Below are 22,633 nucleotides of genomic sequence, written 5' to 3'. Positions count from 1 at the left end.
ATTACAGGCCCATCAGCCTAATCGACACAATCCAAAAAATCATTGGGAGGATGGTACTGAATGAGGTACTCACTTGGATAGAAGATAATCGGATCCTTTCTAGCTTCCAAGCTGGTTTCTGCAAATTTACCAGCACTGTGGACCAGGTGTTTCGCTTCCAACAATTGCACTGGAAGGTTGTTACGTTAGGCAAAGGCTGTCTCTATGTCACCTTTGTGGATTTAAGAGCTGCCTTTGACCTCGTCCCCCGAGAGCAACTCTGGAGGGTCCTTGAAAAGCTTGGGCTCCCCTTGGAACTATTGACCTTAATTAGGAGGCTCCACGAGCCTAACTTTGCAAAAATACAATGGGGAGGCCCGGGGGATACTACCCCCGAGTTTCCTGTTGAGCGAGGTGTGCGCCAAGGCTGCGCCATGGCACCCACACTTTTTTCCCTGTACATCAATGGAGTAGTTGATTACATGCTTCAAGTCAACACTGATGCTCCCAAGTTGGCCGGAGCTTCTACTCCAATATTGATGTTCGCCGACGATACTCTCATAGTATCCAAAACTCTGGGTGGCATGCAAAGGGCTCTGTCAATTTTTGAAGTTTTTTGTAAAGACCATGGCTTGGAGGTCAATGTGTCCAAGACTAAACTTATGACATTCAACCCGCACCCAAGTTACAGAATAGGCAAGCTTTTAATGAATGGTCAAATCCTCGAGGAGGTAAAAAACTTTGCCTATCTGGGCATACACGTGTCTCAAAATAATAAGTGGAACAGACATCTGGAACTGGCCACGTTGAAACTTACCCAGATTACGGGAACGCTGGTTAACGAGCATAAAAAATCCCTTACTAAGCCGGTTAAACCCGTCCTACAAATATATGAGGCAAAGACCCTAAGCTCAGTCCTGTATGGGGCAGAGCTTTGGGGTATCGACGCACTATCACCCCTAACAGCTGTCGAAAACAAATTTTTCCGTCGCATTATTGGCCTCCCACAAAGCACGCCTCTGGTCCCATTGCGTTATGACCTAGGTAGAAAGGCCATCAAGGACTTGGCCAAACTTCGTCCGGTCTTATACTGGAGGAGATTATGGATTACACCGGAGCTACGGCCTTACGCAATGGGCATCATGGACGTAATGCAGGCCGACAAGTTCCACAAGATTGGGTGGCTCAGGAACCTCCGAGAATCCTTGAAAGATCTGGGAATGGAGGGTCTATGGAACGACCCAGTTGCTGCTGTGTTCCCCGCAAAAAAGCTCCTGAAAACGCTCTACTGGGAACGGGTAAATCATAGGGTGTGGAGTGACTCTACTTCTCCCACGATGACCAGTCGATTTTTAGAGGCAAAGGCCACCCCTCTCTTCGAACCTTACTGGGATTCGATCACCATACCAAGAGACAGGAAACTCTACTTTCAATTCAGAGCAGGCTCCCTCCCACTCGGGGCTTTAACTAGTGGGTGGTTTGGTGTAAGCGCAGGTACCTGCCCTGTCTGTGGTGCTAAAGAAGAAACCATTGCCCACTTCTTGTTTGTTTGCCCCGTATATGCTAACCCCAGACGATTCTGGCTTTCACCTTTATGTAAATTACTGGGCACAAGGAGCTCTGCTGTAGCTATTAGAGTCTTATGCACAAGCACTTTACCTGTCCACTCAATTGCTTTAGCCAAATACTTGGGCTGGGCATGGTCTCTAAGATGTAACGCCATCCGGGGTACTGAGGAGGCACACTCGTAGGGCCTCAACTACTGATGTTGTTTGCTAAAATTTCTTGCTCTACTTATTGTTTTTATCATGTATCTGTATTGTATTTCATCCTAAGTCTGCTTTAATGTTTAATTCTTTTCTTAAATTGTAAATTGTAATTATTTATTGAAAGATTTTATATATTTCTAGTGAATGGGATCTTTTATAATTCTGTTTTATGTACATGCTTGTGTCTTGTATGAATTATTTTTTTAATTCGAATAAAGACTATGATGATAATGATACTTTGTGTGGGTGGGAATAGAGATTGCCAGAGGAATTTATCCGGTTTCAAACAGTAAGGACATTCGGTATGCCAGCTCACATTGTGTAGCAGTCCATGTTATTAAGAACCATATAACTGCTGTTAAAAAAGCTGTTGGTCTGATTGTGAGAGTTGGTGTGCTTTTAAGAAAGCACTCAAGATTGGGGGCTGACATACAACATGACAAGCAACATGTACACCTAGCAGACACAACGACACTACGTACTGTGGGAACCGTGGCTAGCCATGTACACAAACCAAACATGGCATGGCACCTCTGCCACACAATGCAGAATGCGGGGAGAGATGGGAACAAAGTATGTGCGAAGGTGGCAAGTAATTCTCGATTATAAAAGTATACAATGCAAAGTGTTGAGGGGATGTGCCTGACAGACTTGAGTATGCAGAGCACAGACATGTACATGTCAACATACACTGATGGTCTATTGAGTGAAGTCGACAGCGGACGCAACCATAGTAGTAGAGTCAGTAGGGAAGATTATGAAAACATAGCGCGGACGTGCCCCCTCCCCCCCAAATCTTTAGCATAGTATGTTGGCTCAGTGTGCACAGGGCTAGCGTAGGGATATGAATAAAAGTCACATTTCTCTGAGTGTGGGTCTCTTCCGGAATGGCGAACATGTTTGTAAGGACTGCGCAGCTTACACCACCACGAGGCTGATGCTGTGAGCGAAGGTGGCTGTGGGAATAATGCTCTCAGCCTGCTGCTACCCTGAAACTGCCATGGCCGCTGTGACGCACATATGCCCCACAGTTCACCTTTAGACACCGTCGTATGTGAAAGAGGGCTCATCACGTGCCGGCGGATGCACCTGGGCCGAGGTCTGTGAGCTGGGAAGGCTCCTGAGATCATCGCTGGCTACCGCGACACAGGCAGACAGCGCCCAGCCTGAGGTCCAGTACCGTGGAGTGCTCTGTATACTACTAACACAGTAGTCCAACAGGTACCAACAGTGGAACGGTGTCTTGATCCCACAATGGACGATGTTAGAACTGCATCTGAGAGTGCAGATGAAGGTACTCCTTTCGACCAGCTGTAACCAACTCTAGGTCCCAACAGTGGAACGGTGGCTTGATCCCACAATGGACGATGTTAGAACTACATCTGAGAGTGGAGATGAAGGTACTCCCTTCGACCAGGTGCAAGCAACTCTAGGTCCCATCAGTGGAACGGTGTCTTGATCCTGAATGGACGATGTCCGATATTACCTGCTGCTTGGTTTTCAGAAAACTCCCTCCGTTGAGGTGCATCAGACTCTGTGCTTCCGTAGCTAATTGCTGCACATGATCATTCGGCTTGGAATACACCGCGGTACAGCAGGTCCAAAGAGTGAAACGGGGTCTTGATCCCAGAATGGATGATGTTAGAACTGCATCTGAGAGTGCAGATGAAGGTACTCCCTTCGACCAGGTGTAACCAACTCAAGGTCCCAACAGTGGAACGGCGTCTTGATCCCAAAATGGACGATGTACGATATTACGTGCTGCTTGGTTTTCACAGAACTCCTTCCATTGAGGTGCATCAGACTCTGTGCTTCCGTAGCTAATGCTGCACATGATTATTGGCATTGGGTGACTGCAGTTGGTGGAGTACACCGCGGTGCAGCAGGTCCGAAAAGTAGAATGGGGTCTTGATCCCACAATGGACAATGTTAGAACTGTATCTAAGAGTGGAGATGAAGGTACTCCCTGCGACCAGGTGCAAGCAACTCTAGGTCCCAACAGTGGAACGTTGTCTTGATCCCAAAATGGTCGATGTCCGAAATTACTTGCTGCTTGGTTTTGACAGAACTCCCTCCGTTGAGGTGCATCAGACTCTGTGCTTCTGTAGCTAACTGCTGCACATGATTATTGGGCTTGGTTGACTGCAGTCGGTGGGGTACACCATGGTACAGTGAAACGGGGTCTTGATTCTGTGATTGAGGATGTCAGAAGTTAAAGTTTGTGATGATTTGTGTACCCCCTCTGATCAGGTGCAACCAACTGCGTGCTTCCGAATCCAACGGCACGTGGCTGTGAGGCGTTAATGACCACCGCCTCTGGCTTTCACTGTGGTCAGCAGGGCTCACAATTCAGATCGAGTGGTGATTGTTGAATTACAGAATCCAGTAGGCAACTAACTACAACGTCTATTGAAATATACACAATAGCCTTTTAGTATACTTGCTTGAAGAAGTTTTTTAAGATGACTTATAGGTCTAGTACAATGACCAAATTTTTCTTGGTAGTGGTAAAGAGCACTGAATAACAGTGTACACAGTGGACAGAGATCGCAATTCGAATTGTTTTGATTTATTTATTGCAGAGTTTTGTGTAATATATGTTGTTGTATTTTGTGAAGGGGAAGTGAGAAAAAGTATTCATGGAAGACTGTGCTCACTACTGCCTTCAATTTACACTGCAGACAGCAGTGTTCACAATTCAGATCGAGTCGCTATTGTAGATGACGCAGTCCTGTAGGCAAAAGACATTGCTCCAGTGAGCGTTGTCCGCACCACACATACATATCATCACAGGGTCCGCACATGGTTTTTGTTGCTTCGGTAACGGCAAACTGGGCAGCTCAAGTCAACGCCACCTGGCTGTGGGCTCTTGCTGACCGCTCTCTGGCTACACTGCAGACAGCAGTGTTTACAATTCTGATCGAGTCGCTATTGCAGACGATGTAGTGTTGTAGGCAACAGACATTGCTCCAGTGCGCTCTGTCCGCCCCATGAATACGCATCATCACAGGGTCCGCACAGGGTTTTTGTTGCTTCGGTAACGGCAAACAGGACAGCTCAAGTCAACGCCACGTGGCTATGGGCCCTTGCTGACCACTCTCTGGCCTACACTGCAGACAGCAGTGTTTACAATTCAGATCGAGTCGCTATTGCAGATGATGTAGTTTTGTAGGCAACAGACATTGCTCCTAGTACCGCCCGCCCGCAGCACGCATCATCGCTGGCTGTGCACATGCTGAATGCTTTTGATGTGGCTATCTAAGTGAACTAGACCTGCTGGACCCTTTATGATACAATCTTTTTGTGTATTATTTTAGATCTTCTGCCTGTATCTTAGTATACCACAAGTTATGGTTGTTTTATGATAGAATTTTTTCTGTATTATTTCACATCTAGTGTCCCTACCTTACTGCAGCACAAACTATTGACCCTTTTATAATTGAATCTCTGTGTGTGATGCAATGATTACTGTTGTAGTTGATGCTAGCAGCAACCATTCCCTGAGGGCTGGTTAACACTTACCCCACACGCATCCAGCACAGACGTCACTGGATATGTGACCCTGGTAATAAAAAGGAGTAGAGCGCATGTGCCTGTACCCACTTCCACTATCTATCTGTGTCCGTGTGTTCATTATGTATGCATGATACTGCCCCTGGGCCATACTACATTACATTGTGCGGTGGACAGCGTATGCAACATTGTTACCTCTGGCAGTGGGGAAAAGTTCTGTTATGTAGCTTTTAGATGCATGGCTATCACAGGTGGAAGGCTACTTTACAGAGCATGAATATTGATCAAGATGATGGTTGCATGATGTGTGTAGTGTCAGATATGTGTACATAGCAAAAAGTTTTCAAAAACCTCTGTAAGCAGAAGAGGAGTCTCTCATCAAACGCTGTAGAGAGAATGGCTAAAATGGGTGGGGTCCTCCAACTGTTACACTGGGAAATGTTATGAACCAATCAAATGCTTTTCTTTAAGGTCACATGGCAATCGAGCACCGAACACGTAAGGAGGCCGCACCCGACATGATTTTGAGAAAATACTACCATAATATAAGTTTATTACAGTTTGAAATAGAAATGTTTAAAATATTTTAGATTAACGCTTGTTCTCATATACACTTTAAACTTCTTTAGATATAGTTTTGAGACGGAAAAAAAATGAGGGAATGGTGTTCCCAGCGCGACTCCATATGTCTATGACATAACACAGGGCCTGGCAGCGTGCACTCGTCACAAACACAACGCGCAGCGGGCGTGACCCCATACGTACATGACGTAACGCGTGGCTTGGTACTGCGTAACCGTCGCATACCAAAGTAGCAGCTGGCTTGACCACATACATATATGATGTTACGCGGGACGCGGTGCCACAAACCCGTCGGATACAAAATGCTCATCCTTTACGAGTTTAGCAATATGGCGGAAAAGATTCGTGTGCTGATGGAGCTTGGTACACTACCGGTACGGGACTTCAGTTTTCTAAAAAAAAACATATACATACTTTTTTTTGAAGATATAAAACATTAAATTTTTTTCAAATAAAAAAATGATAATAGAGTTCCAAAATATTACAAAAAAAAATTGAAAAATTATAGGTTTTATAAATATTAAAATATGAAATTAACATTTAAAAAACCTTTGAAATTCACTGAAACAACCATAGGTTTTACAGACATTATAGTTAGGAATTAGCATTTAAAAAACCTTAGAAATTCACTGAAAAAACTATAGGTTTCAGGGACGTTATAGTTAGTTGGACATTTGACTCATATAAAACCAGAGAAATTCGCCCGTTATAGTTAGTTGAGCTAACTGTGACTCGCGCGCCCGCAATACACTGGTGATGACATATATATATATGTGTGTGTGTGTGTGTGTGTATATTACCTACTGGCGGTCGCCAGTAGGTAGTTATAGTTAGGACCCTGTTTCCATAGGAAATCCGCAACATTCTATTTGGAATAACTTTGGCGCGAAATTTTCAAAATAGGCGGGGCGCTCCGCTCCGCTCCTACCCTGAAAGTCTCGGGGGGATTCGTCAAGCGGGGGCTGAGAAAAAAGGGCGGTCCCAAAACGCGTTTTTCCCATGCATTTTTCCATAGGACCTTTAGACACAGCTACAGCCCGAACGGCTGAACAGAGTTACTTGAAATTTGGCAGAGAGGTAGTCCTCAGGTCAAGGAAGTGCCTTTTGTAGGTCTGGTGTAAATCTGTTCAGTAGTTCCTGAAAAAATAGCATTTAAATCAATATATATATCTGTGGCAGCTTACGGTGCGCTTACCGTGCGCTTACGGAAAGCTTACCGTACGCGTACGGTGACGTGCGCGAGCGCGATTCTGATTGGCTGTTAGATCTTAGTAAACATTTGAATCGGTCGAAACCAGGAAGCTGCGGCCGCCATTTTGTGTGTTTCACACAGAAAAAAAAAGGGAGATAACTTGAAAAGGGGGCAAGGAAGAGAGTTACAGACCCCCTAACATTTGAAAGGGGGTCAAAGAAGGACAGAAAAGTACAAAAAAAACATTTATTAATTTTAAAAAAAAATCGCGGGGTACGCGTACGGTAAGCTTACGGTAAGCTTACCGTACGCGTACGGTAGAAAAAAAAATAAAAAAAGAAATAAAATTCAGATTTAAGTGTTCAGATATTAGGGGGCTCTAAAAAGAGCCGTTGTGTTTATGAAGTGATTTGATTTTTTAGTGGTACCTACAAGTAAGTACCGATGCAGAGTCTAAGGTTCAAGAGGAAGACTCTGTTCCCTTCATCAGTGAAGTGTACACCATCTCCTCTATAAATGTCTTGCATGTCGTAACGCAAGTTGTTGTGGTAAATGGAACCCATACCATAGTCTCGGAGGAAAGCAGAAACAGATTTGTTGACGTGCTTTCTTGCTTTGTCAATCTGCGGACAAAAATGATTGGACCAGTTCCATTTTTGCCTTTGGCATATGTTAGAATATACAAAGGCAGTTTTAGGGAAAAGTGAAAACAGTTGTGCAAAGGTCTCCTTCATAAGTATTTCCAGACCTACCCCAGTCAAAGTGCCTAGGTCATTGCCACCACAGTGCACTATTATGAGGTCAGGGTGTTGGATTTGCATGAAGGATTTCACCAATGGCATCAATTGGTGCCACTTTAACCCTCTCTGACCAATCCATTTAATGTCTACATTTGGCAAAGCAAGGTCTCTCACCATACCTCTTTTTTCTGCATACTTTTCACTCCAGAAGACATAGCTGTGCCCTACAATCCACACTGTGAACATCTTCAAAGGAGATCTGGATGCACTCAGGAGGTGTCTTTCAGTAGAATGGGAAAAAGAAATGAAAGACAGTTTGGAAATGGAGGCATACATATTTTTTTTAAATAAAAAGAACTGATTGGCTGTTTCATACCATTCTACACTAAAAACTAGGCTGTATGTGTAAATATATAGAAGCATGTTTTGTATTGGTACAGAAAAATGTGTTACCAAAGAACAGTACTATGGATTTGCTATTAGGTTTGAAAAGTCAAGCACTCCTGCTCTTTGGAAATGAAACATTGTGTGGTGAACTTCTGACCTAACTCTACACAGCAGTGTTTCAAGAGCTGTTGCTATGGTAGCAGGCAGAAGTCAAGTTGGGGGAAGGGCACTAGGCTGAAGTCAAGTTGGGGGAAGGGTACTTTTGGAAAAGGGTTGGTTTTCAACCAATAGAAATGTGTGATTACATTTGAAAAAAAGGGGGAAGCACTGAGATTTGAAATTAACATGTATATGTGTGGAAAAAGAGAGGGAAACATTGCCATTATCTGGTTCTGCTGAGAGGAGAGAGGTGTACAGAACAGAGATCCTGGCTCTGATAATCTGCTGTTTGAGTGCCACATTTCTTTCACAACTAACTAATTTTAAAGGTGAGTTATGAGTTTGAGAGGGGATGTATATGGTAAATTAAGAAATGAATAATAGAATTGGAATTCCTTTTGTTGGAATTGTGTTTATCGTTTTGTGTTTTGGGAGAAATTTAAATGTGAGGAACATGTAAAAAAATATGGACTATGTTTTCACCATAAAATAAGGTGTATTGTTATAAATGAGGAATACTTTTAGGGTTTGAGGTTCCAGTCAGTAATGCAAATACATTCAGCATCACTAAGGCTGGTTGCCTTTGCTGGAGTGTAGTCAGTCACATAGGTTACACATGTTTCTGGTCTCAAAAAGCTGTTTGGACATGTACTTTTTTCAGAATCTGAAAAGTGGATTAAAAATGTGTCAGACTGTAAAAGTACTTATCACTTGCAAAAAAAAAGAGTAGTAAGTGTGCTTTCAAATTGGCAAAGAAATTTCGTTTTCTGACTAATATGAAACCATGACTCTGTGTGCAAAGAGGAATTATAGACAGAGATTTATTGCGTATTACTCTGGTAATTTTACAGTTGCATTAGTAGGAAAGGGGGAGGTATTTTTTCTGCAGAAGCAGACTCTTAGCACACACCCAGCTGCTTATCCTGTGGAATCATGCATAGTATTCACAACGGAGTGGGGTTTGAGGTTGCAGTCAGTAATGCAAATACATTCAGCATCACTAAGGCTGGTTGCCCTTGCTGGAGTGTAGTCAGTCACCCAGGTTACACATGTTTCTGGTCTGAAAAAGCTGTTTGGACATGTGCTTTTTTATGAATCTGAAAAGTGGATTAGAAATGTGTCAGACTGTAAAAGTACTTATCACTTGCAAAAAAAAAGAGTAGTAAGCGTGCTTTCAAATTGGCAAAGAAATTTCGTTTTCTGACTAATATGAAACCATGACTCTGTGTGCAAAGAGGAATTATAGACAGAGATTTTTTGCGTATTACTCTGGTAATTTTACCTTTCCATTAGATGGAAAGGGGGAGCTATTTTTTCTGCAGAAGCAGACTCTTAGCACACACCCAGCTGCTTATCCTGTGGAATCATGCATAGTATTCACAACCGAGTGGGGTTTGAGGTTGCAGTCAGTAATGCAAATACATTCAGCATCACTAAGGCTGGTTGCCCTTGCTGGAGTGTAGTCAGTCACCCAGGTTACACGTGTTTCTGGTCTGAAAAAGCTGTTTGGACATGTGCTTTTTTATGAATCTGAAAAGTGGATTCAAAATGTGTCAGACTGTAAAAGTACTTATCACTTGCCAAAAAAGCAGTAGGAAGTGTGCTTTGCAATTGGCAAAGAAATTTCGTTTTCTGCCTAATTTCAAACCATGACTCTGTGTGCACACAGGAATTGTTTTTAGATATTTAATTTGTGAAGGTGTTATTGTGATTTTCACTTGTAGGAAAGGGGTACATAGTATTTTAAGATTTGAAAAGATCATAAAAAATGTAGTAATATATTTAAATAAAATAAAGGAATTTTTTTTTAGTTTTTTTCAGGTATTGCTGAAGAGCAGTGAACAAAATTTAAGATGCCTACAAAATCCAGACTAAGGAAAAACCACAAAAAAAACTATATTTGAAGACAACTGGAGGACCTAAGTTAGTTGGAGCTGCTCATGTTGGGAAAAAGAGAAAGTCTTCTGGTAAGCAGACAAAATAATTTTTAAAGAACATCTTCAAAAAAAGGAAAAATGTACAAAATGTCTGTACTGGAAAGAATGTTTTAAATAGAAAGCAACAGGAAAAAATTGAGCATTTAGTTAATGCAAATATACCTTCAGAAACAATAAAGAATAACTTAAAAAGAAAAACAGCGTTTAAAGAGATACGTAGAAAAATGTTTCAGAGAAGAGTTATGTCCAATTTGATAAAGGATGTGAACAAATATAAGCAAAAGGCTAAATTTTATAAGAGAAAAAAATAAATTGAAGCCATTGCAGCAAAGGCATTAGAATTAAAAAGGAAACTATTCATTTTAATTTTGAACAGGATGCGTACATTAGATAAAATGGTTAATGTACTGAAATCACAAAGCAAAAGGAAAAGAATAGTGAAAAGAACAATTTTTTGTAAAGTGTTTTTAGGAGAATGGATGCATAGTTCAAGTAGTGAACCTTTTTTTAATGAAGAGAGTTATTTTCAAAGTAATAGTTTGCTGCATGCAGTTGACACCAGAGGTCGTGCTTATGAAGTGAAAAATGGTTGTATAATGGAGAAGGAGAAAATGGTTCCAAGAGATGAGGTACAAGTGATGGCGGATGAGGCTATGGGGAGACGTCCTAAAGCCCCAGTGTACACTTGGAATTGTAGTAGTATTTGCACTGTGCGTCAGGAATCTATTGATAAATTTCGTGAGTTTCTAAGAGAATATAGTCAAAAAAGTGTTAAACAGAAGATTAAGGTGCTTCAAAGTCTAGATCCATGCAGAGTGAGAGAGAATACTGGTTTGCAGGGACATTCTCTGGCTTGTCTATCTAGAAAAGTGTGTAAAAGTGTTTTTCATCATTTTAGGATGCTGGCTGTTCATCATACTGAAATGAGAAAGTTTGTGAGACGGTTGTATTTTGCTAAAAGTCCAGCAATAAAGTTAGATGAATTGAATAGGGCTCTGTTCCGTGGATCGGTATCAGATGTAGAGAAGGTTACTGATGAAATTCAGTTTTGTTACTTTGATCCTGAACAAGACAGTGCAGAAAAGGACACAGTAAATGAGGAAGAAGTGGAAGAGAATGTATAACCCTCTGTAAGTAAGACATTTAATGATCACATAACAAAATTTGCAATAATCTCTAATGAAAGACCAAATATTACTTGTATTTGTTGCCGCAGAACTCAATATAGAAAACAAACCAGGAATGTTGATCTCTACAGAAAAAGTGAAAATGAAGATAATTATAAGTGGAAGGATTTTGCCACATATATATTTCTTGAAAATTGTTTTGAATTGGGTGAAGATCAGCGTATTTGTAAATACTGTTACAACAAGTTAGAGGAAAATAGAATGCCGACCAGAGCTGTACATAATAATTTAGAATTGGATGTTATTCCTGCCGAACTTTCTGAATTAAATACATATGAGTCTATACTTATTCAATGTGTTCATCCGTTCCAGACCATAGTACGTATGGAGCCCAAAACTGGTAAATTACCTCCTTCAGATTTACTGAGAGGTTTAAAAGGTAGAGTGGTGTATTTGCCCTTGGATTTGAAAAAAAATATGCAAACTATTGATGCAGATACTTTGGAAACTGAACCATTAGTTATTCTGGTAAATGGTGTACCTACAAAGAATAAGAAGATTTGGCAGGAGCTGGTAGATGTACGGAAAGTACAAAGAGCAAATTTGTATTTGAAAAGGAATAACAAATGGTATGAATCAATTTATATAGAAGAAGAAGAAGAAGATTTACAAGAAGACACAGAAACACCAACTGGACAAATTGAAAAAGTGGACAAGTCAAAGGAAGAAGAAATTTATGAACATTTTAGCATACATCCTCTTCATTCAAAAGAAGTTATGGGAGACAATATTGATCTGTTTCAGATGAAGAAAGCAAAAGGAACTCCTGTGAGTGTATGGGAGGAGAGCTTGGAAGCTCGATGTTTTCCCCAGCTGTTTCCTACAGGATAAGGAGGACGATACGATGAACGTCCAGAACAGATTCCAGCTTCTGAGTATCGAATTACAAGACTATATGCAGAAGATCCCAGATTTCGACAAAGTATTCCTTATTTGTTCCATCTTTTATTTGAAAGCGACTTGTCAGCATTATCATATGCAGTAAATCACATTTTAAAAAGTGGAGTACATTTACAAAATGTGTCTGCTAAGGATTTTATGGAGAAAGTTCAGCACCGAGATGATCATTTGGAAACACAACTGATCAATCTGATGGCTTGTCAGCGTGGGACAAATGAATATTGGTACCGACGTCATGGTGAATTAAAATGCATGTTACGGAATTTAGGAACACCAACATGGTTCCTTACTCTAAGCTGTGCTGAGTACGCTTGGGATGATTTACTGGATTTTCTACGAGAGGCAAATTCAAACATTAAAAACATCGAATACAAGACAGCAGGAGAACTGTGCTCATTGGATCCGGTTAATGTTTGCAGATATTTCAATCATAGATTTGAGGCTATGATGTCCTTCATCTGCAATAAAAAAAATCCACCTCTTGGAGAAGTAGAGGATTTCTTTTGGAGAAAAGAGTACCAGGCAAGAGGTGCTCCTCATATTCATATGCTGTTGTGGATCAAGGATGCCCCAAAGTTTGGAACAGATACTGATGAAGCAGTGTTATCTTTCATTGAAGAATATGCAACATGTGCTATACCAAAAAGCACAGAAGAGAAAAAGTTAAAGGAGCAAGTTTTACGTTTCCAAAGTCATCGGTGTGGAAAATACTGTCGACGGAAATACAAGAGCAAAGATAAATACTACACTAAATGTCGATTTGGATTTCCTAGACCTGTTCTTTCAAATGGAAGAGTAAACAGTTTTATGTCATCTGTGAGACATACTATTACAAAAAAATCACCTAAGAATACCTACAACCTTAAAAGAAAAGAAGAATCAAAAAATATAAATGACTACAACCCAGTCATTTTATCCATGTGGAATGCTAACATGGATATACAGCATGTAGCTGACAATTCCATTGCTGTTGCTCGATATGTAACGTCTTACATTACTAAATCAGAAAAAAATGAATTGAAAGAAATGTGGGAAGAGATTTCTCACGAGAAGACTCTCAGTAAGAAGCTGTACAGTTTCAGTTTAAAGATGTTATCGCATCGAGAAATTGGATCCTATGAATGTTCAGATAGGTTATCTTCTGCAAGTCTCTACTCGAAATCAAGAAGAATAATTTGGGCAAGTTTAGGCCTTGCAGCAATGAGAAATCGGGTACTGAAATCTGTTGGAGAAATTGAATATTTGGCCGAGAATGACCCAGAAAGTACAGATATTTTGAAATCAAACATGTTGGACACATATTATCGCAAGAGAAGTCATCATCTAGAGAACATGTGTCTCTATGAAGTGCTGCAGAACTACATTTATTCACGGAAAGCCACAGAAGACATCAACAATGGAAAATATAAAGTCATTGGTGAGGAAGGATGTTTGGTGAAGCAAACAAAAGGAAGTTTGATAAATCACAGGAAGCTCAGTTGCGACACTACTGACAAAAAGGAATTTTACTACTTGGCTCTTTTACAGCTGTTTAAACCATGGCGTACAGAGGATGACCTACTGGGAGAATTTCAAAGCTATGAAGATTCATTTAATGCTTGCAAAGACACCATACAATGCAGTACATTAACAAATTATGTGCAAATATTAAATGAAGAAATTGAACAGGAAACTACAATTGCAGCTGAAGTAGCTAGAGACAGTTCTCAAGACAGCCAAAGTTCAGGAACACTCAGTCAAGATCCCCTAGGACAACCAATCGTTGAAAATGAAGCTGCAATAGCCATGAATGAAGTGGAAACGGCTATGAATCAAGCTCAAGAAGAATTTATAGACTTACCAAATTTGGAAAGACAACTGAATGAAGAGCAGCAACAAATTTATGAAGAGATCAGAAACAAAATTGATCACGGATTACTACATGAAAAAAAAGAGTGCTCATGCACATCATTTCATCCAATCAGGATGTATGTAAGCGGACAAGCTGGAACTGGAAAATTTTCTTAATGAAAGTCATCAGAAGCTACCTACAACAAACAACAGATTCAACTTTGTCTTGTGTGGTTACTGCTCCAACTGGGTTAGCAGCATATAATATAAAAGGAATCACCTTACATCATTTGCTAATGTTACCAGTGGAGCATGAGAACAAAATACAATACCACAAGCTAACTGGAGAAGCATGCTTGGAAGTTTCAAGAGTATTGAAGAAGATGCAAGTTCTCATTATTGATGAGGTGAGCATGGTATCAAACTTAATGCTTGCCTTTGTGCATTTAAGAATTCAGCAAATTCTAAGGACAGACTATGACGTGTTATTTGGTGGAAAACATGTCATAGTTTTCGGGGATCTTCTACAGCTTACTCCAGTTAAAGGACAACCAGTGTTTAATACTGTGACACATGAAGACACAAAGAAGTCATTGGGAAGCATTGGTAATGCAAATATTTGGTCCTTCTTTGAGTACAAGGAACTTACTACTAATATGAGGCAAGCAAACGATGAAGAATATGGAAGTTGTAGGAGGAGCCAAGATGGCGATCGGGACGGCAGCGTAGGCTCCCGGCTCCGTGAACCTCCACATCCCGCACAGATATCCTGCATGAGATCCTTAGCCTGCGCTATATGCCCGTGTTGGTGGCTGAGAGCGGCAACCGATCGTGTGATTCTGAAGTTTCTGGCGGCGGTACCGCCAGAGAAATGTCCATTTGAAGTTTGCGGCCTGTGCAACCCTGGAACCGGGACCTCGGGTGGACAACATGGCGGGGCGGCAGTTCAACAACAGCGGCCATTGGTGACTGGGTGGAGTCGGAGTACCGGAGCGGTGCGAATATTGGCCTGAATTTCGCTGTGGTCATTCCTACCACTGAGCGTAGCGGAACGAGTGCATGCCCGGGGTGGCAATTCCAGGATTCTCCAGTAATTACCGGAGCCTTCGCCGGTGAGCTGCCCGGACGCTGCCCGTAACTCGTCCCGATTTCCGCGGGCTGCTCCCGGATTTCCGCGGGCGCTGGTCCGTGGTGGGGATGACTGTTACCTGTGGCCACACACTGGATATATATTTTTGCCTGCCCCCGGAACCCTGTTTCCAGTGACATGGAACTTGATGCGCCTGTGCCTGAGTCCTGGTCCCAGTCTGGGATGACCCTACCCGGCGGCCATCTTGCTAGGATGGAGTCTATCATCCTGTACACTGGGTCTCAGCAAGATTGGGAGTGTGTGCCTAAGAGGAGCGTAGCGGAGTGGGCGCCGGGAGCTGTGCTGGGGTACGGTGACCTTCTCGGAGCTCTCGGTGCCCTTCATTCCACCCTGGTTCACGGCGCCTCGGTATTGGGGAGAAAGCTTGATAGTGTTGCTTCAGCGTCGGAACAGTTGCGATCTGCCTGTCCCCAGGTACACAGGGACTTGTCACACTTCACACAGGAGGACAGTGTCGTGGCCGCCCCTGTGAATAGGGGAAAGCTGGAAACTTCGGACAATGTGCCAACGTGTGATCGGCTGGCTGTGGGTCCGGTCTGTTCCGGAGGTTTTGGATTTGAGCGGGGGGTGGTGGCTTTGTCCCACGCGCAGCCTCCGGCGACCCAGGCAATATTCCAGCAACAGTCGCCTGCTCTGGCTGATTCCGCCTTCCTGGACCTTGTGTGTAGTACGGATCCTGGGGCAGTACTGGGAAAGATGGTCCTCCATAATGTTGACTGTGTTGGTGTTCAGAGACGTCCACCCTACATGTGTGTGTCGCTTCCTGGTCTTTTTTGGACGCTCCTCTCCCTTGTAACATTGGACATGGCACTGGGTCGATGGGTATGCATGGGTGGATTCGCAAAGAGTGGCCAAGGATAAGGCTGATCCTTCAGAGGTTGTCATCTAACAGGCGGGCGGGCATAGGGGTTGCGTGCTCTCACGGCATAACTAATAGTGTAATAGGTGCATAATGCTCCCCATTTTTTTCTTTGACATGGTCGATTTTGTGTTTGTTTACTGTTTGCTTTGGGGAGGAACATATTGTGCGGGAGGGAGAAGCCGGGGGCATGTTTTGAAGGCCCTCCTCCAGTTTATTAACACTCTCTCTACTCCCCCGTCTGGTGGGGTTTCCTTTCTTACTCCTTTTTCTCTGTTTCTTCTATATTTCGGGTCTGGTTCCGGGGCGACAGGCACACTGCTGGGGGGGGGGGCCGTACTCATCTGCAGAGGTGCAGGGTGGGGGGTTGGGGGAGGGGATTCTTTAGTTTTTTACTTTGTTTCTATGGCCTCCTTTTTCTTCTCTTATTCTTCTTTGTCTTCTTTTCTGGGGTCAGCACGGTAGGTCTCCTTTGCTGCCAATCACTGCTTTTTTATGTGTGCCTCAATTTCCGTGGTGTTTTCTGGGTCTTAGGGCAGGGGATTGCAGGCGCAAATGGCCGTGATATTCCTCCACATCCTGAACCTCCTGTTTCAGCGCCATTGCCTTGATAGATTGCGGTTTATTGTTGGCGTTTACTATTCTGCCTGCCATTTTTTGCTGCTGGGAAATTGTTTGGCACCTGATCCTTCTATCCCTTATTATAAAATGAAAACCTTTTGTATCCTGGTCCCTACTTGGGCTGTTCAGTGGCCAAGAGTATGCTAGCATGTAGAATCTGCTCCCCGAGGTGCTGCCTGTGATTAAAATTTGCTTCTGTTACTCTGACTGCTTAGCGGCCGGCCCCGGGGGTTGTAGGCCCATACTTGTCTTTTGTTGAAATGTCAATAAAGGTTTTTACAAAAAAAAAAAAAAAGAAAAAAAAAAAGAATATGGAAGTATTCTGAAAGATATCAGAATTGGACTACTCACTGAAGCTGACACAAAAGCATTACAGAGTCGGTTGCTACATAATTTATTTCCAAAGGAAGAAATAGTTGCAGAGAAGATATACAATAACATTGCAGAAAAGAAAAGTGTCATCTGCTTAATGCCAACTCTACGTGAATGCTCAATATTAAATGAGGAGCTTTTGAAATTGGAAAAGGAAGATATCAGGAAATTGGAAGCAGTGGACAAAATTCAGGATGGAAGAATTACTATCACATTAACAGGCAAACTGAAAAATAAATTGGATTCACTAGAGAAGAACATTTCCAAAACTGCTGGATTAGAAAAAAATCTATATGTTTGCATGAACTGTAGAGTATTTTTAAGGCGAAATTTGGATGTTGAAAAAGGTTTAGTTAATGGAGCTATGGGAAGAGTTGTGGGTTTTATTAATTATCAGAAAAATGATGGAATTGAATGTTTAAAAATAAAATTTGATCAGATAGAAGAAGTTATAGACATTTGTCGTTGTACAGTTCGTTTCATGCTTGTGAAAGACTTATATGTACAAAGGAAACAGTTTCCGTTTTCTCTAGCATATGCTGTAACTATTCACAAGTCTCAAGGATTGACTGTAGATTGTGCTTTTGTAAACATTGGTTCAACTGTGTTCAAAGAAGGTATGGCTTATGTAGCTTTGTCACGAGTGAAAACATTATCTGGTTTATTCATGATAGACTTTGATGATTCAAAAGTTAGTGCAGATACAAACTGTGTAAAGGAGTATAATAGATTACGAAGAACCTATGCTCCTCATTTAGGTCAGTATCCTGTGTTAGAGAAACGTGTAGTTTCTCGTAAAAGGAGAATTGAAAATATCTGTAATGAGGATGTAGAGAGGAGGAAAAAAAAGAGGAGTGATGTAATTGCAAGCAAAAAGAAAAAGGAAAATGAAGAAGAGGTTGTAGGATGTCATTTTGAAAATAGCTCTGGTGTCAACTGCTACGCTAATGTAGTGCTGAATGTTGCTTTTTATCTGGAAAGTTTGCAAGAGCAGATAATAGTAAATCAGAGAAAAAGATTCTGTTCTGAGTTGAGTCTCCTTTTTCAAAAGCTGAGTAATGATAAAACTAAAATAGAAAGTGCTACTGAAATTAGAAAACTTTTAGATGTATGTTCAGGACGAACACAGTTTTCTCAAAATGTACAGCAAGACGCACAGGAATTCTTGATGTATTTTCTTCAGGTACTGGAAGAAGAAGGGGTGCCAATTCAAAATATGTTTGGTGTCTCTTATAAATGGGAACATAGTTGTGAAAACTGTTTCAATACATGTGGCTGTAATGTTGATTCTGAAAGGTTTATTTATTTAACATTGCCAGACAGTAAAACAGTCACTTTTGCTAAATTAGTTAAAGATGCTAATCATAGCATGGAATGCGGTGAGTGTAAATCTGACATGTTTTCAACGTTAATTTTAAAGGAATACGGACAGTATGTAATTTTCAATGATGCAACGATGTACAGCTGATGGTTCAAAATTGGATACTTTAATAAAGAAGTTTATAGGACAGCAATCATCAATTTCAGGAAAAACTTTTGTAACAGTTGCAATAATTTTCCATGAAGGACCTACTGTTACTTCTGGACATTACACAGTTTATCTTAAATGTGAAAAAGGCTGGACACTGTGTAATGATTCCCAATTGATTTTCAAGCAACGTTTGCCTTTTGATTTAGCAAATTCCTATCTAATCTTCCTGAAACGTAAATTTTAGAGAGACTTGGCAAGATCTGTACAAAACAATTTTACCATTTTATTGGATTAGCATTGGAATTTTCAAAAAAAAAAAAATTTCAAATTACCATTTGGCCTAATGGAAAGGTAACCAATTGTAATGTGGACTTATTTAATTCCTAAAGAATCTTTCGGAAACCAAAAATGTAGAGAAAATCGGTAACATCTGTACAATTTAAATTTTGGAATTTTATTGGATTACCATTGGAAATTTATTCAAAAAAGATTTTTTAAATTACTATTTGGCCATAAGGAAAAGTAACCAATTGTATTGTGGACTTATTTAATTATTAATTAATCTTTCAGAAACCAAAATGTTAGAGAGAATCGGTAACATCTGTACAATTTAAATTTTGGAATTTTATTAGATTACCATTGGAAATTTAATCAAAAAAGAATTTTAAAATTACTATTTGGTCTAAAGGAAATGTAACCAGATGTATTGTGGAGTTATTTGAGATATATTATTTTTGAGATTATGCTTCTGTAACAAAATTGTCAGACGGTATTTTAAGGAAATAGTTATTGTTATTAGATGATATTTTTTTAGAATATTATGCTTTTCTATAATGTTATGTTTAAGTAAAAAGAGATTCTGGGCTTTTTTTAAAAAATCTTTGAGATTGTTATTTTTTTTTTGCCCGCTGTTATGTGATGAATGCAATTGCTTTCACGATTTATAGTGAAATGCAATATATTCTGAAAACAGCAAAAAAAAGGCAAAAATTTTTTGGGGGAAAATATGTAAATACGTGTACTGTGTTATATAATGATTTATTAAATATTAATACTTTTTTCTTTTTTTTCAGATTGTGAAAGAAAATTTTCGAAAAAAACCTACCATTTTTTCAAGTAATTTCAATTAAATTTTAATTAAAAATTAAATTGTTGGGTGGGTCAGGTAAGTCAGAAATTAGATGGTCCCTTTCTTCCACTTCTCCTCAAACAGATTTTTAGTATTTAGTTATTAATTCCTCTAGGATCTTGAGATGTGGTAATTGATTTTTTGTGTTTTAAAAAAAAAAAAAAAAAAAGTTTTAAAGAAAAAAAAAAAAATTGAGAGGTAAGGTTGGCTCTTAAAAGAGCCGTTGTGTTCATGCAGGGACAGAGGAAAGGAAGAATGGGAACATTAGCTGGTAGGACATATGTGCTGGTCTATTTTGTTGTTAATGAGGGGAAGACTGGTCTCCCTATGAACAATTAGACCATGGCAAAATGAACACCGCATAGTAACCCTCGCAAACCGATGGTTCGTTTCCACAGGATCAGAAAAAGGTGAATCTGCCCCCACAGATGAAGGGCTCTGCTGAGCTTCCGAAGAAGGACTCAGCTGAGCTGCTGTGGATGTGCTTGCTCGACTTACTGAAGGGTTGCCTCTAGTATGTCGTGCATGTTTCCTAGGATGTACATCCTCAAGGTGTCTCAACATAGTGTGATTCCCGAAGGAATACTTCTTGTTGGGATTTCCTCTCGAAAGTACACGCTGGCACAGCTTGCAAGTCACCAATGCAGCATTGACTTTTTTCTCACCCTCAGGAAAACTGAAATACTCCCATATGAAAGAGCTCTTCTGTTTTCTCTTTCTCTGCCTGATGGTGGTGCTGCTAGCCTCACTCTCAGCAGAAGAGTGCTGTTCTGCCATCGTATCACAAAGACAAGTCAGCTCCTTCTCCTAAGGGATCACAAGCAGAAATGAGGGGAATGGGTGTGGTGTAGGAGAGTTCTAGAACTGAAACTACTTTGAACCAATCAAAAGTTTTGTTTTATGATCACATGACCCACCGTGCGTGTACGTTACGCTTACGTTACGCTTACGGAGCGCTTACGGTGCGCTTACGGTAAAAGTACGCATGCGCGTAAAAAAGACACGCGCTCGCGCGCATGCGCATAACAGTCACTCCCCAACTTCCGCGTAACGTGCGCGTGTAGCGTACACGCTTACGAGCGCCATACGCAGTACGCACGGCTACGTAAATTGCGTAACCATACGCAAAATTAGTAGTAATATTACGAACATTACGCAAACCGTACGCTTACCGTAAGCTTACCGTACGCGTACTTAAAAAAAAAAAAAAAAAGGAAAAAAAGAATTTCTATGTTATACTAATATATCTTACCTGTTTGGTTAAAAAAAAAGAGAAAAATTAATATATTGCAGAATTTAAAAAAAAAATAAATAAATAGTGTTTTAAGAGAATATAAAGTTAAAAAAAAAAAAAACTTGCATTTTTTTAAAAAAAACACATATAATATAATAATTTATAATAAAAAAATCATACAAAATCAATGAAAAAACCATGGAAATCACACATGTTTTAGGTAAGAATTATCATTTAAAAAACCATACAAATTCACTGAAAAAACCATGGGTTTCACACACGTTATAGTTAGGAATTAGCATTTAAAAAACCTTGCAAATTCACTGAAAAAACCATAGGTTTCACACACGTTATAGTTAGGAATTAGCACTTAAAAAACCTTGCAAATTCACTGAAAAAACCATAGGTTTCACACACGTTATAGTTAGGAATTAGCATTTAAAAAACCTTGCAAATTCAGTGAAAAAACCATAGGTTTCACACACGTTATAGTTAGCGGACATTTCACTCATAAAAAACCATTGAAATTCCCCCGTTATAGTTAGTTAAGCTAACTATAACTCGCGCACCCGCAATCCACTGCTGATGACGTCACATATTACATCACTCATGACATGGTCAGTGACATCACTCATAATTTGTTCTTTACATGTATTTATGTGTGGAGCAACAAAATTATAGACAGAACAGCACCAGGGAGAGAAAGAAGCAGGGAGTGGGGGGACGGGGGGAGACGGGCAGAATGGCAGGCATGCACAATTAAGGATAGCACAAGTTTAGACAAACAGTGGCCAAAATGAAACACACCAACAAGGAGCACAAGTCACACAACTCGCCAACATCACACCAGTGAACGAGCATAGAGGTGAAAACCACGCTGCATTCATAGAGGATGTGTACAAAGGCGGGTCGTTGGTGTTGTGGGATGTCTGTGGCCGTGGTCATCATGGGTGAGATGCCCAGCACGTGGCACATGGGCGAGTTCACTGTCTGTTACGTTGCAAACAGCTGCACCTCCCTCCTGACACAGTGTTTTGCTCTAATTAGAGCTCTTCAGAGAGGTATAGCTTTGTCCAGACACAAGGGAGCACCCAGTATAAGTCAAAGAAATACCCTTTCAGGCATAGAGTGATGAATAAATTATGCAAAAAAGAAGCAGAGAACTCTGGGTAGTTCTCAAGTTTAGGTGGAAAGCAGCTCCTGTATGGAGCACTCTCAACACCAGCGACACTCTAGATCTGCTCACCTCAAATGTCTGTTTTTCTATCAAAATCTTTAAGCATAGGATTAGCACAGTACCATCCACGCCGAGATAGATAAGGACAAAGTCTTTTGCCATTTGTACAGCAGAGTCTTTAAGCATAGGACTAGCACAGTGCTGTCCTTGCCGAGCTGTAAAATGACAAAAGCCAATTACCACGCCAGGCACAGTATTACAGCTTTGATTTGGTAAAATACCAATCAAGCCAACCTGAAATGAGTAAAAGCAAACCCTGACACAGTGTTTCGCTCTAATTAGAGCTCTTCAGAGAGGTATAGCTTTGTCCAGACACAAGGGAGCACCCAGTATAAGTCAAAGAAATACCCTTTCAGGCATAGAGTGATGAATAAATTATTCAAAA

Source organism: Triturus cristatus, chromosome 1_2 (assembly GCF_964204655.1).
Source record: "Triturus cristatus chromosome 1_2, aTriCri1.1, whole genome shotgun sequence".
Lineage (NCBI taxonomy): Eukaryota > Metazoa > Chordata > Amphibia > Caudata > Salamandridae > Triturus > Triturus cristatus.
The sequence above is the reverse complement of the archived record's forward strand: the minus strand, read 5'-3'. Positions refer to the sequence as shown.